Source organism: Lepus europaeus, chromosome 20 (assembly GCF_033115175.1).
Source record: "Lepus europaeus isolate LE1 chromosome 20, mLepTim1.pri, whole genome shotgun sequence".
In the NCBI taxonomy this organism is placed as follows: domain Eukaryota; kingdom Metazoa; phylum Chordata; class Mammalia; order Lagomorpha; family Leporidae; genus Lepus; species Lepus europaeus.
Genome location: NC_084846.1, coordinates 18,581,805 through 18,595,373, shown reverse-complemented (window position 1 = coordinate 18,595,373; position 13,569 = coordinate 18,581,805).

The following is a 13,569-nucleotide window of genomic DNA, read 5'->3' as shown; positions in this document are numbered from 1 at the left end:
TGGCCCTTGAGGCCATTTGGGGAGTGAACCAGAGGATGAATGACCTCTCTATTTGTTGAACTCTTTACTTAACATAGAGTCATTCATATGTGCACAGGTTAATTGAAAATAGAACTTAGTAAAAAATAAGAATTGTAATAGAAGAAGGAGGTGGAAGAGGGGTGAGAGGGTGGGTACTGTGGCAAGAATTACCGTGTTCCTAAAGTTGTAACTATGAATTGTAATAAACAAATAAATAAATACAAGCATCTTAAATCAGAAAAAAATGAATGAATAAATAAATAAGTATAGCCGAGAAGAACAAAAATCCACACATTTGGTTTCTTTAGCAAATAAAAAAAAAAAGAAAAAGAAAGAAAGAAAGAGAGAGAGAGAGAGAGAGAGAGAGAAAGAAAGAAAGAAAGAAAGAAAGTAAGTTAGTTCCCGACAGCATGTGTAATCTTTGGTTTTTTTTTTTCCCCTTTTAAACAAATAATAAAGTGAGGTCATGCAATATAAAATACATTCATGTTCAGGAACGCCGTGTGGATGGCCACTGCTAAATCAGTTATCCTGCCCTCCACACCCATCACAGAGGCAGGCAAATACATGGCTGGGCTGTGTATCCATCAGCTGATTTCCCATATGCAACTTTCAATGCAAAGCTGTAGTTTCTCAGTCCTGAGTCTCCCGTTTTGTGCTTCCAATCTTGTTTTGCTATGCGGTTCCTTACTTATGTATCTAGCTTTGAATTTCAGGTATTGTGGATGCCCATGAGTGCTTCTGACTGACTTCCATAGTCATTTGTGTCAGTGATAATCGCTCCATCAGCCTACTTGACACCACCCATGAGCTTCTCTGGAGCACAGGAAGAGTTCTCATTCTGATTTAATGCGCTTGCTGCCCTTAAGTGAATCCATCAGATTCTGCCACCACCAGTAACACATTTATAAGGAAATAAATAATTCAAAAGCATTATTTACACATTAGCATCAGAAGCCATGGTTTCAATGAAAAGAGGAGGCAATCAGCATGATATCTACTTCCCTGGGTGTGGGTGGTATTTGTTCATGCATGCACAGACATGTACGTGCACACGGCAACCCTGCCAGGCACTGTGCTGTGTGCTCTACCTGTGCCACCTGTCAATCTCCCAGCCACTCTATGGAGTAGGGGTCCCGTTTTATGGGTGAGAACACGGAAATGTGGAGAAGACACCTCCTCCAAGGTCATACAACTGTTGACCTACCTGGCAATCGACGTGCAACTGTCTTGTGCCTAAGCTGCCATGTCCTCTGCAAAGAACAGTAATTGGCCCTCTCAGCAACACATAGCACTGATCTGCTTTGTTAGTTTCCTTTCCTGAAAAAAAAAAAAAAAGGGACAGACTTGCACAAGATGAAATCTTAGACCCTGATCCAAATCCAGTATCAATCTTTTCTAAGTGACTACAATAAAATCATGTGTTTTCTGGGCTGGTGTCATGGCTTACCCGGCTAAGCTATAGGCTAGGATGACAGCATCCCGTATTGGAGCCCTGGTTTGGATCCCTCCTGCCCCGTTTCCAATCCATTTCCCTGCTAATGAACTGGGAAAGCATCTGAAGACAGTCTGAGTGCTCAGACTCCGGCCACACATTTGGGAGACCCGGATGGAGTTCCTTGCTCTTGGTTTCACGCATGGCTACTGCAACTATTTAGGGAGTGAATCAGCAGATGGAAAATCTTGCTCTCTGTCTCTCCTTCTCTCTCTGTCACTCTGCCTTTCAAATAAATAAGAACTTTAAGAAAAACATTTTTTGTTTGTTTGTTTATCTCCAAACTCCCTGTGTAGATGCCCTGATTCATGGATTTGCCATCAGTGGAAAAACTTCTATAGGAATCTGCTCAGGTTAGGAAGTTGCTCATCTCTCTTCATTTAAGTCGAAGTAGGTGAAGTCTGAAGCCATGTGAAATCACAAATTTTGGCAATTTAATTTTTTTCTTAAACATGAAATACTTAGATAATTGTAATTATAAAGTAGGAATACACTTATTGATGGGACCATATGTCCTTTAAAAGCAGATACTATGACAGATTTCACTGTGTTTGTTTTACCAGTGTTTTCTATGTAATAAATGCTTGATAAATGCTTGTTGAGTAAAATTTAACATAAGCTGATTTCTTTTGTGTTAAGATTTTTTTTATTTGAAAGGCTGAGTTACAGAGAAATGCAGGGAGAGACAGAGAGAGAGAGACAAAGAGAGAGAGAGAAAGGTAGAGGGGGAGAGAGAGAAAGAGAGAGAGAGACAGTGAGAGAGTGAGGGAGAAAGAAATCTCCCATCAACTGGTTCACTCTACAGGTGGTTGTAACGGCCTGGGCTGGGCCAAGTCAAAGCCAGGAACCAGGAACTCCATCCAGGTCTCCCACGTGGGTGCTGGGGCCCAAGCACTTGGGCTATCCTCTACTGCTTTCTCTAGTGCATTAGCAGGAAGCTGGGTGGGAAATGGAGCAGCCAGACTCCAAATGGTAACCATATGGGATGCCAGAGATGCAAGCAGTGGCCTTACCCGCTGTGCCATGGTGCTAGTGACAAGGTGATTTTTAAGGCCCATCTTATATCTGTGATTAAAGAAGGTTTTATATCTATCATAAGTAACTTATGATAAGCTATGTTTTGCATTTTGTTGTTTAGGAATTACTTATTGAGGGGCTGGCATCATGGCACATTGGATTAGGTTGCCCCTGGATACTTGTATCCCATGTTAGTGCCATTACAAGTCCTGGCACCAGGACTGGGTACCGGGGCCCCTTTCACCCACGTGGGAGACCTGAATGAAATTCCAGTCTTGTGGCTTTGACTTGGCCCAACCCAGGCCTTTGTGGCCATCTGGGGAGTGAACCAGCAGTTGGAAGCACTCTCTCTCTGTAACTCTGCCTTTCAAATCAAAATTTTTTTTTTTTTTAAAAAGAGAGTGACTTATTGAGAGTGATAAAGGTCAATGGATGTCGTTTCACTTGCAATCCCTGGTCCAGGGCTGACATTTTAGGAACATACATGCACACACAAGTGGGGTACGCCCATCTTTGTCCCTGAGACCTAGTCCATTGCCCACCAGGTCAGGTACAGACTTGAAAGCCAAAAGGAAGGAAAGGTAGCCGTGAATTTCCCAGGGATCCAGTAGGTGCTTGATATGATCCATTTGCCAAAACGGTCAGGAAGTGAGGTTCTCAGGAATATTATTGATTTAATTTGCAGAGTGATACTGGGGACAGATGTTTATTTTGCAGTTTGCGGAGTCTGAGATAGACACAAATGGACACTTAGAGAAGTGAGTCACTTCTCTAAAGTGCCAGTAATTTAGCAGTAGAATAAAAACAGGAAGAATTTAAACACCCATTTTCCCAGCTCACTTATCTTCCCGACACCCTGCACTCATTGATAATTTTACTTGCTCCCTCATTTTTCTCAAACTATTTACAGTGCACATACATATTCTAAGCATGCTAATATATGCCAGAGACTTGTGGGTGAACTGCACCAACATGGAACCTGCCATTGTAGACCTTTCGGACTTTTCCCAAGCGCAGCTATATCACAGTTACAGAATTTAGACTGCGACTAGATGTTTGATTTTGAAAGAGATTTGGACGAAAATTATGATTTCTCATGAGATCAGCACTGTGGTACAACAGGTTAAGCCACTGCCTGAGATGCCAGCAACCCATGCGGCTGCTGGCTTCAATTTTGGGGGACTCCACTTCCAATCCAGCTCCCTGCTAATGCCCCTGTGAAAGCGGTGGAAGATGGCCCAATGGCTTCTGCCCCCTGCCATCATATGGGAGACCCAAATGGAGTTCCTGGCTCCTGGCTTTGGCCTGGCCCTTTCCTAGCCAGTGTAGCCATTTCTGGAGTCAATCAGTGGATGGAAGATGTTTTTATTTCATTGTCTCTCCTTCTCTTTCTGTCACTCTGTCTTTCAAATAAATAAACCACTCTTTTTTAAAATGTTATTTCTTGTATATTTCCAAAAATTGTTGGCTTTGTTGATTAACAGGTGTATAAAAAGCAAGTTAATTTTCCTACCATTATTTTTGTAGATTGGTTAATTATGTTAAGATCTCCAAGAATTATCTAAAATCCAGGGGGACAGAGGCATATTGGAAAAATACACATGGAGTTATATAAAGCAGCAGCTTTCAGGTTTGCCCACAAAATGCAAAGGCCTCAATCCCCAACTGAGGTTTCCCCCCCACCCTCAGCAAACCTTGCACTCAGTCGACAGAGTGGTTTCTGCAGATCTCAGTATCCCTACAGGCAGTTTGTGAAAAGCCAAGTGAATGGGTGTTGCCCCTTACCAGTGATCCCCAGGTCCTGTGATTCTTCCATGGCTACCCAGCCTGGATGCTTAACCCCTCCCTTGTTTACCGGGAGTAAATCTAATAAAATGTGCCTCTCAGGACTGTCTACAGGTCTAAGTGCTCTTCCTAAAGATGCTTGAATTTTGAAATAGGAGTGAAAGTCAAACCGAAGAGGCACTGATGTTGTGCTATGGAATGTCAGTCCTGGTAGTTTTAGACAGAAGAGTATCAGGGCAGAAACTAAACTGTATTTCTGGGAGGCAGAGTCTGCCCTTACCTTCTTCCTTCCATTGCCTTGCCTACAGGAAGAAAATAATAATTTATTCTTCTGATTTCCAAAAGCAGAAAACAAAGAAGCAAAATATGTGGCTTTTGACACTTACAAATAGTTCTAGGGATGATCTTTGCTTTTAGGATTCTATATGATTTTTAAAACAAAATACTACCCTATGATATGTTGTGTAGTTATGTTGGTTTTAGCTAATCGATATTTGTTGGATCATTGATGAATGTTTTGTTCATTAACTGGCCTTTTTTGCTAAAAGCAGTAATTGTCTTATAGAAACAAATCGAGAGAAGACGAATTATTTAATCCTCCGTGGTTCTTCCTTCTGGGTGTTTGGTTCCGTTTCCAGGGGGCTTTCTTTTTCTCTGTGTTCCCTGGTTACTCAAGCCTGATCAACTAAGAAAAATACATGGCTCTTAGGAAGCTACTCAGAGCCAGGCAGAAATAATTAAGTGTGCATTACAAATAACATCAAAAGGAATGAAGCTTATTTTTAGCTCAGGCAACTGAAGATTGACAGCGGATTACAAGTGCCACTCAATTAAATTTGTGTGTGTGTGTGTGTTCAGGGAGGGTTGTTCCTGACTCCCCAGTCTGCTACAGAGTAAGAACCTGAAGACAAACTACGGCCGAAGCAAACTCAACGGGACGACCTTGGGGACTTGAGGCGAGTCCTTGACCTTCTGAGTTTGCCTGCCTGTCCCCAGGTGAGGCTGTGCTGAAAACAAGCGAGGTGAGAGAAGGCGCGCCCAGCTGGGAGAGAGGAGAGAGGAGAGAGCGGGCTCGCCAAAGCCTGCAGCTGATGGAGAGGGGCAGTGGGCTTCAGGCGGGGGAAGCACACATGCCCCCAAGGGGCGGGGGCACCCAGATCAGCTGCACTGATGAGCGGGGTGCTGATGCTGCACCCATTTGAATCACTGATTACAGACCGCCCCAGCTTCTTCTCACCCACTGTCCTAGTCTTAACACACAGGACTCCAGGGCATCCTCCTCATCTCCCTCTTCCCCTACGGACGCTCCTTGGTCCCCACCGCACGCCCTCCCGCGGGTCACCTGCTCGCAGGTGACCAAGGTGGAGCGGAGCCGCCGAGTGCGCAGCTGCCACCGCCCGCAGAAAGTGGCTCCGGCAGGCGCCGGCTCATCCGGGGGCCGCCACTGCCTGGAGTTAGCGCGTGAGGGAGAGAGGCAGACAGCTCTGCGGGGGCACGTGGGGAGCAGCGGGCCGGGAATCACAGCCCAGCCCCGGGGCCGCGTCTGCACGTCTGGCCCGGCGGCGGGGAGGCCCTGGCTGGCTCCTCGCTCCGGCAGCGGGCGCAGAAGCAGCGGCCAGAGAGAGGCAGCGCCGCCGCCCGCCGCCCGCAGCCGCGCGGGTCCCCGCCTCCTCGCCACACGCGCGCCGTCTCCACCGCGTCTGGATGTGCGCCGCGGGCTCCGGGGGGCACGGCTGAGCAGCGCGCGGCCCCGACAACAGGTACTCCCCGCCGGCCGGCTCGGCTCGGCTCGGCTCGCCCGGGGTCCGAGCACGGGGGCCATAGGTCCATGGGCCGTGCCGGCAGCGGCAGCGCGGGGGACGGGAGGCTGCGGACCTGAGGCGCGGGAGCGCGGAGGGCAACGAGGGGGACGCCGGGCTCGGGCCGCCCGCCACGCCCTCGCGCCCGCCGCGGAGTTGCCAGATGTTGGGCGCGGGTCCGGGGCTGCGGGGGGCCCCCCGGTGCCGGGCTGTCGGCCGCGCGCTGAGGAGGCGGCTGCCCGCGGAGTTGCGGGAGCTCCAGGGCTCGGCGACCGCGGCCCCGGCCCGCGCCGCCTGCACCACACTGCGGTGAGTCGGACCCCGCGCGCCCGCGCGCGCGCGTGTGTGTGAGGGTCGCCCGCGAGGGGGTTCCGGCCGGGCTGCGGGGCCGGCGAGGCCGGCGCGGGGGAGAGCGAGGCAAGTTGGGAAGACGGGCCGTGCATTCTCGGCGCCCGGGGCCAAGGGCTGAGGCGTCCCGGCTGGCGGGCGCCTCTCCGTAGTTGGCAGCCGCGGAGAGCGCTCGCGCGCCGCGGGTCGGGGACCGCGCTCGGGGTTTCTTTCCCAGAAACTTGCTCCCCGCGTCGCCGCTGAGCTGTCCCTCAGGGTTTGGGTTTCCACACGCCCGGGTTCGTTGTCGCGAGTTTGAGTCCAGGGTTGTTTCCCCGTCTGTGTAGCAGTTTGGCGGCTTGGCTGAGAGGAAAGCCATGTGCAGCTGGCCACGGGCAGGTGCGTAGCCCCCCGACGGCACTGGGGCCGCCCCAGGGTCCGGGTTCTCCATCAGCAGCCTTTTCTTGGGATTCTTACATCCAGGGCCCTAAACGGAGTCTTAAGCACCACTTGCATTCACGGGCAGAGAACGAAGGTTTAGGAAACTTTCTGAAAACCGACTTTAACTGGTTCCTCAAATTGCAGGTAACCAACTCTTAAAAAAAAAAAAAAAAAAAAAAAAGAAAGAAAGAAAAGGAAAAAAAAAAAAAAGGAGAAAAAAAAAAAAAAAAAGGTCCGCGAGGGACAGCTCTTTGTAAAGCCAGTGGCCCCAGAAATGTGAATGCAGGCAGGAGACAAAAGGCCCCAGAAAAGAAAGCAGAAATGGCCCCACAATGCTGAGCTCTCCTCTGAGACCAGGTTTTTGTGATGGGGGGAGGCTGAGAACAAGAGGAAGAACATAAATAAAAGGAGCATGACACTCAGAAAGATGTAAGACTTAGTTGGACATAGTCATTGGAAAAAGTACTGTACTACTTCATCTTTCTCTAAGAGAGAGTATTAAAAAAAAAAAAAAAAGTTACCTAAAACAGAATCCAGGGTTTTAGCCTGGACACTTGCGTAAGTGCTAGCATAAATTCCCTAGGATGAGGGATCTTCACAACTGTTGGAACTACGGACGTTCAGAGAATCCTGAATTCCTCTGTCTTGAGAAAAGAGAAGACCTAGGGCCACTCTTAGCCTGTTATTTCAGCTTTAGCAATTTTATTACTTTCTCTAATCCACCCAGTCTTCATTATTTTGCTAAAAATAAAGCATGCCCAGGATGTGATTTGAATTGTTTTGACTAATTGGCTACTCATCTTGAGACTCTCCGGCAAGAAAGGCTTCCTTGATGTTTTCTGAATTATTGGAGTACCCAGTTTGTTACAGGCAAACTGTTCCACAGGCCTAATTTGTGCATCAGCTCCACACGTGACTTTCTGAATCACTGAGTAAAATATAGTCCAGGGAATATATTTGTTATTGTAGCGCGTGCATGAGGGATATTAAAAACTTTAGACTGCATTAAAAAAGGAAACCTCTATATAAAGACGAGAAGCAAGGAGTCCCCTGGTCCCCTGGAACAGACTGTAGCCTGAAACTAAAGGGAAGGGAAATCGGGCTGAGATCACTGATGGAAGTGAACTTCCTGTAATGATAGAAACTCAGTGGTGGAGATGAGTTGCGAACTGTGCCGCCGTTTCACGCTTTTCTTGTCTTACTGGTCCACAGATCTCACAGTGTGTCTGGGGAGAAGGTTTTCACCATCGGTTTTGAGAGAAAGCAACTATTTTAATGTTTCAACCACTGGTGAGGTTTGCAGGGATGATGTGTGAACTAGGCAGGGATCCTATGACTCATGCTTTTCCTTGCACACTATTGAAGGAAGGAAGAGTTGTACCCAGACAAGCCAAAGATAGCCGCTGGTCCCTAAATCTAATTCTGCCTGCTAATGGTGTCTACCAGACAATACTCGGGCTTGAAATGACATTTGCAGATTATCCTTTGTTGCATGCTTCTCCTGGCTGTCTCAGGAGCAGAGCTGTCTTTATGCATGCTACTATTGCCGTAAGCTCTTAGGAGTGACACCTCCAGTCTAAGAGAATCTGCCTGGCAGAAACACCAGGAAAAAGCAGGAAGATGCTTCTTCGCTTCTTCCCATCTCCTCTCTCCTATCTGTACCATTTCTGTCTTCTGTTGGACACTGACACAAAAACTGACCTCAACGGAGAGTCCAGATCAAGGACTCACCCTTAGTTATTGATTATGAAGTAGGTTCAACTCCTTCAACAGCTCTTTGGATTATTTCCATGTATGATGTTGCCTGTCACATAATGAATGAGGAGCTGGCAATTAGTGTGAGGGTGGTAGTCACAGTACTAGGTCAAGGGCTTTGAATATGTTGTCTCATTTATGAGACGTAAGAGAGTGATGACTGTTTCTGTTTAGAAGAAAACCTCAGAGGGAATAAACAAGTTGCTGGAGGCAGTGTATTTAGTAACTGGTGGTGTGGGGTTAGCTCCCAGGGGGACAAAGTCTTAATGGCTTTGCTGCTTGTTTATTATAGTGATACTCCATTGTGCATTAGGTGAGAACTTACCAAAGTGTGGATGCTGTGGGTGGTGAATGGTTCACTTTTAGATCAGTTATCAGAGATCTCCCTGCTCCGATGATATCCGAGATTGGATCTACCTTAAGTGGAACTGAAATTGACTCCAGATAACAACAAACTTGGTGCACTCAGCATTCCAATTTCAAGTTCTGCTTTGGCTCCACAGACTGTGCAAATGATACTGGACTGTTGCCAGGAAGGAAGATGGTGGAGTTAATATGGGAGGAGAGAAACTGGGGGATCTGAAGATGTAGAAGGATGGTTAGAAAATGAGGGGAGCACGGGGTGGGAGGCCAGTGTAAAATTATGTCCAAATTCTTTGGCTTACGGGTCACTCACTCCAAACAAACTCTTTAGGCTGTGTGTGGGGTGGGAATCTTTTAGGTCAAGGAAAGGGCACAGACTTGAAACATCCTTTGAAATAATTGTAAGGTCTGATGATGAAAATTAGATTATACTTGTCTTCAGATAATCTCCTGTACATGATTTTTTTTTTTTTTTTAAGAAGAGAAATAATGATTCAAAGAAAACTGTGGGAAAAAGGCCAGATGATGACTGAAGAGGTAAAACAGGGCATGGAAACCTCACTGGTTCTTGCAAAAATCACATTCTGAAAATTTGCCAGGAAGCTAAAGGCCATCTTTAACTGGTGGGAATTAAAACAAAATAGTTCCTTTAGGTAAAATGTAAAGTGTTACGGAGACTAGCACAATTACTGTCACTTGTCTTCTTATCACAGAAGACAAACACTAACAAGGGATAAAATGAAAATGTTGTGGGCGTATAGCCAAACAATATTTTAAGATTGGTCTTTCTCAGCATGCTAAATTTAAACAGCTGAAATTCTTTTTAAAGTATTATCTGAGTCAACAATTTGATACGAAGGATTTGCCTTTTAACAGGGAATTTGTATGACATTGTACATTTGAAACACAATGTCCTTGACCCGTTATTTTTGATTGGCAGCATGCCAGTCATGATGGTTGCAATGGTTGCAAGAGCTCATACTTTCAAAATCAGAATACAATGATTGTATTCCTTAGGCAAAGTGGATGCTCCTGGACCACAGGCAATTGTATAAGAGATGATTGAGCTTTGCAGATATATTCAGGATGTTGGCCTGGATTCAGTCTCTTGTGACAGTTCAGGTGGGGGTGATAACAAAATTGGATCTGATTTGATTATTAAAGGTGGTACTTCCCTTGTAGTTATAATGCAATAGCAATAACTTTACTGAGTTCTTACTACGTGCCAGATACTTTTATAAGCAGCTTATGCATTTAGTCTTGACAATGGACTAGTCCTATGATTATCGTAGTCCTGTTTTATAAAAGATCATTTTGAGGAATTGCAGGATTAAGTAACCTGTCTGAGGTTACAAATCGCTAGATACGGAGCTGTAATTTGAACCCCAAAATCCAGGCTTTTACCTAAATAGCCCCAAATCTGTTATTAATTGCCACTGGGTTCCCATAGCCCTCTAGAGTTTATGCTGTTTTATGCCTCCTGTGTTGGTTACACTTGCGTCTCAGTCTGTGATTCATATGTTGGCATACAAATGCCTCTGTGCTCACACTATGCTTTACCTGATGCCTGGTTGTCACTTGGGCTTTCACTGTATTGTAGGACACGTTAGCTGTACCTGGACTGTTTTGTGCCTGCCTTCACTCCTGAATACTCTACGGAGCACTCAAATCACCTGTTAGAAGAAGGGGACCAAGCCTTACTTATCTGGAATTTTCACAGTTAGTATAATATGTAATACAATATTGGAACTCCATAAACACTTCTCTTAATAAAATGAATTCAAGGTTTTAATTCCATTCCCTGAAGATTATAGTCTTACTTCCACAGTGTTGAGCCTTTATCCAAAGAGTCTAGAGACTTCTCTTGCACTGCAAGCAATGAGATCTGAGCCAGAGAGTGTATTGTAATAACTAGAACCCACGATTTTTATATAGTCACTCAAAATACATTTTCTACTCTATGGGACATTACATTTTTAGAATGAGAGGAATGATATTTTAGAATGTGATAGATGGTGTATTTATTCCAGATCATACAACTTAATTTTTTATTGATAACTCATTTCTGGTGTCAAGGGAAAAAGCAAATATTAGAATAAGTTGTTCATTAAAGATATTTTCTTGTTGTGGAATGGTAGTTTTTTAATTGTTTCTTGGACTCTTATGTCCCTTGAGGAAAATACCTTAGTAGATTTTAGTTTATAGTTATGGCTGGCTACTAGTGAAGTGTATTTCAATACGTCCCTACCATTAGAGACGAATGAAATAATGGTTCATGGGGAGAATGTCAATGCCCCGCTCCCTCCCAAAAAAGGCATTTTCAGTCTACATGAGAATTTGAATTCTCATTTTTAATTATTTTATAATGTCTTTTAGTAGTTATTTAAGCATTGTCAAATATACACTATATGAGCTTGAAATCACATAAGGTTTTCCAGATACTTTTAAAAGTATCATCTTAGGTCCAATCACTGTATTTTATTATCCTTTCAGTCTATACGAATCAGTCATCAAACAAGTTTTATAATCAGGCAAGGAACAGCTGGAGTGAGAAATGTGATAGTTTTTAAAATGTCTTCAGAGTCCTATCAACAGAGTAACTCAGCGTGGGGTGACCCAGGGCAGCTGCTGGGCCTTGCTCTGTACTTTCTGTTCCTTTCTAGGTTGTATGGTGTTGATTGTTCATGATGAGATGGAGTTGCGATGAGGATGAGAACAAATCAACCCCAGGTGTAATTTCTCAATATGCAAATAAGCTAATTTGAATTGCATCATTTGCCTCTTAGGAACCTTGTTGTAAGGATTGTAACTTACTCTGTTCATTCAAACTGCCTGGGCTTTAGTCCTTGGATGACTGTGAGCAAGTAACTTAAGTTCTTTGCTTTAGATTTCCTCTTGGAAAATATAGATAAGAAAAGATGGAATCCACTTCATGAAATTACGTAGTGTTTAGGATCTCTAGCAAGAGAAGAATGCCCATAACAAACACCACACTTGTAAGTCAGCACTGAAGAAAATTCATCAGATGGACCTTCATCCGTGTTACTTCCATAAGATTACTCCTGTTGAGGGGTGAATGTGAGGTAGCTAGGTAGACATGAGCCTATGTGTTTGCCAGGGGCCAAAAGCGTAACAGGGAATTGCTGTGTGATGGGACAGGGAAGCAAGCCTTGGAAGCAAACCAGCATTTTTATGTCACAATTCTTGCCTTCTGCCTTCATTCAGTAACCTGGTTGAGTCCCTCCCAGCCGTCTCCAGGGGGCACCTTAGGGGACTCTCCTCTGCCCTTTACCAAGGGGGCTACTGTAAAGTTCTAGGAGGGATTCCACTCCCAGAAATCCCTCCACACAGCAGTATTCCAGAAAGGGAATGGAGGAGGAGAAAGAAGGCCCACACCCAACATGCATGAAAGCTGAATGCAGATGGGGCTCTGAATTCTTTACTGAGATGCCCACCTGGTCTGTCAGGTGCACACTCCATTATTGTGCTGCCTTAAACTTTGGTAGTGTGTTTACTGCTGAGAAAAAAACAGAATTACATGATGTAGTCATACACGAACAACTGAATCCACGATAATAAACACTTAAAAAATACTCATAGATTGGCTGCTTGATTTATTTTTTTTTAATTTGGTTGGAATGTTGTTTCAGATAAAGAGTAAAGTGTTAATAGTAAATAAAATGTTGCAATTAAATCTAAAATCTTCATTTTGGTTATTGATAAAGATATTTTATGAAACTCATAAAATTACTTAGATATTATAATAATATGTCTCTGTGTAGGGTCCACATTGCTTCCTAGTTTGCCCAAATGGTTTTATTGAACTACAAAAAAGAGGAAACCGCTAACATACATAAATTAGATAACACATTTAAACTTCCCATACCCCAATAACCCTTAAAAACTTTGTCTTTCCCTTACTTTGCAGTCAGAGTGAGAGATTTTTTGTTTTTCCCTGTGATATTAATGTGTGATACACAGTTGTAGTTATCATCCATTTAATATACAAAAAGAGGTTCTGTGGTGCTCCCTGTGATTGCTCTGTTGTTTGTACCCAAGCATGCTGAGAAGATGTGACTCTTATTCCCTTCAAAGGACGTGAACTGGAAAGGTAGCAGAAATACAGGTGCTGTGGGAAAGCAAAATGGGGGTCCTTGACCTGAAAACAGAGCTGCAGACAGAGAAGATGAGTTTGTGGTTTACTCAGCAACTTGTTTTGCTGAGACAGAGAATATAGAACAGTGTTTTTTCTTGGCTTTTGACCAGGGAATTCCTTTGCTGGTTCCTTAATGAAATAGAGGAATAAGGCCTGGGAAATTCTCACTTGTTCTGTCTCACCCGGTGTGTGTGTGTGTTGGGGATTTTAAGTAATTTTAAGATGATGCTGTGGGATAAGTCCCCACCTGCAACGCTGGCATTTCATGTCAGAGTGTCTGTTGTAGTCACAGGTGCTCCACTTCTGATGCAGCTCCCTGCTGATGCACCTGGGAAAGCAGCAGAGGATGACCCAGGGACTTGGGTTCCTGTAGCTCATATGGGAGACCCAGAAGGAATTTGAGGCCTTTG